A 2,784-nucleotide genomic window follows, 5' to 3' on the forward strand; every position below is an offset into this window, starting at 1 on the left:
CCCAGCTGCTTTCTATAAAGATGGCTCCCTCATCAGGACTGAGCCCAAAGGTCACATGACCCTCCACCATGTGACCAGCTCTGATGAAGGCCTCTACAGATGTAACATCAGGGATCATGGAGAGTCTCCATCCAGCTGGATCTCTGTTCAAGGTCAGCAGCTTCTCTGTTTGTTTAAACCTTCATCTTGAGGCAGAAACTGAATATTTCTGTTTTGTTTCTGTCAGAGAGAACCTCCACAACTCCTCCACCTCCTCCTGACCCCACATCTCCTCTCTACACCATCCTTCCTCTTGCATGTGTTGGTGTTTTAGTTTTTCTGCTCCCACTCGTCCTTCTGGTGGGATGGCACCTCTGCAGGACACCTAAAGGTAACAACAGAAAGCATCTTTAGATCCTCAGATTTTACACACATTTTTAGGAAACAAGTAAAGTGCAAATGTCAAGAGTAGCGAGGAGGACTTTAGATGAGCCTTAGTAGGTCTGAAGCAAAGAATATGGAGAGATGACTGGCTGATCCACCCTGAATGAGCTCCTAAACTTCAATGGCAATCATACAACTATTAGTATGGAGATAAGAAGGGCTGAAACAGGTAACCGGATTTATCGTGATTAATCATCAACTAATTAGTAATCCATTAATTGTTAACTGGAGTATAGAGACTCTAAAACATGGCTTTAGTTGACAGAGCGGTACACACTTAGAGCGTTAATTATATCAAGTCTGTCAATATGGTCTAGACCTCCTCAAGTGAAAAAGTTTAGTTTTCTTTAAGGAACCTTTGGCTATCTGATTATAAGTCGAAAAAATAATCAAAAGATTAATTAATTTGCAAAATAATCGTTACTTGCAGCCCTAAAGATAAGATCAACTATCATCTGCATAGAGTGATAATCGAGTTCAGCGGACAAACAGGTTGAAGGTTCATCTCTGGTGACAGATTTTTCAAAGACAAATAAATAGTAAGAGAAATATTTCAAAAACTTTAATAAAAGGTGAAAAACTAACAAACATGAAAAAAATAATTGAAGTTATATTGGCAGTAAAATGCTGAGAGATGAATCCATGTTAAATCTAATAGATGAACAAGTAAAACAAGTTTATTTCTATAGCACCAATTCACATCATGTCATCTCAGGTCACTTTCCAGTTCACCAGATCATCCAGTCAGATTGATTCAAAGTTTTCTATCTAAGGAAAACCAGCTGATTGCATCGACTCATTGACTCTTCAGCAATCCCTCACACTAAGCATGCTTGTAGCGACAGTGGAGAGGAAAAACTCCCTTTGAACAGGAAGAAACCTCCAGCAGAACCAGGCTCAGTGTGAGCGGCCATCTGCTGAGGCCCACTGGGGTACAAGGAGACAGAAGCAGACACAGAAAAAGCAGCTGTAAATCAAGACCAGCAGCATGGAGAGGAAACAGCAGAATAAGAAAAAAACAACATCATGATTTGGATGGAAATGTTTTATTTTTTTTTAAAAGTATCATCATTTCACTTTAATAAGCCAGTTTAACTTCTATCATGGGTTTATTTTTCTCCATTGATATGGGAACATTTGCTTTTACTTACAATCATAGCTCTTAGAAGACAGCATCACCCCTAGCAACCGTCCTCATCCTCTCAGCAGCTGAATTACTGTGCAGTTACACCTGACAGGAGGTTTTAGGCGATGTTAGGAGCCCTGAACCGTTTTGTTCTTAAGCTTCAGACTGGTGGTTTCTATGTAGTTTGAACCCATCACCAGAAGTTTGTCCTCATGCACTCGGCCTGTGGTCAATGTGCGAACTGTGTCTGCTGCTCGATGGTTTCCTGTTTACTGGTAGAAAGAACAAAACCGTTACAGCTTCACCTCTAACCTCGTTGGCTGAGAGACCCTTGTCTGTGTTTTAGGTTAGGAGTGGGTTATTTTACTACACCCAGATAAGGGGTTAGGTCAGGATTTTATCTTTTGATCTGTTTTTGGCTTCTTCTAATGTTTTGTTCCTGTTTTAGCAACAACACTATTTCATCAGAGGTGTGTATTTGATTATAAACAGACATGATTTTCTTGGTGAGTTCTGGTTAGGCTTGTTAGATAAATACATGTACTATGAGAACTACGTTACCACTTCCAAACCTGTTCCTCCCTAGATCCCTGAAAACCAGCTACTTCTGATGTTTTCATCCCAATAAAGGTCATTCCTTTAAGTGTAATCTGAACATAATTTCAGTAGTTCGTTGTCTATTGTAAGTTAGCTGGTATTTTGCTCATATTGAAGAACCCCTCCCAAAAAATCTCATATTCTGTTGTTTTTAAAGGCCACATTAAATCTATCTGACGGATACATGTGGAATTCACATGAATTGAAGCAGATAAAAAGAATGAGAGTGGATCAGTCTGTGAGAAGTATAAATCTGGTAAGGTTTAGGATGTGGCCAAAGCAGCTATTAGCAACGATAAGCTGCATATTTTCAGTCATTCGAAAAAGTGGCGGCTGGCCAATAGAAAGTATGGGGGCACCGCCCCACTCACCCGATGACCTTGATTAAGACATATACAAAGCATATAAAAATGTAATTATAAGTTAAAACATTAAAATTGTCCTAGGGTGCAAAAAATGCGACACACTGCTCCCCGAGCGCATCATAATGGCAGCCCACCACTCCCCAAGGGGATGGCTCAAATGCAGAGAATTCATTTCATTGCTCTGTACTTGTGACAGTGTAATAACAAGAAAGAGCTGAAAGAAGCCAGGATGTACTGATCACGCAGGGTTAAGCCTGGCCTGGAAGAAGCCAG

This window comes from Cyprinodon variegatus, unplaced genomic scaffold (assembly GCF_000732505.1).
Source record: "Cyprinodon variegatus isolate N-32 unplaced genomic scaffold, C_variegatus-1.0 Scaffold125, whole genome shotgun sequence".
NCBI lineage: Eukaryota > Metazoa > Chordata > Actinopteri > Cyprinodontiformes > Cyprinodontidae > Cyprinodon > Cyprinodon variegatus.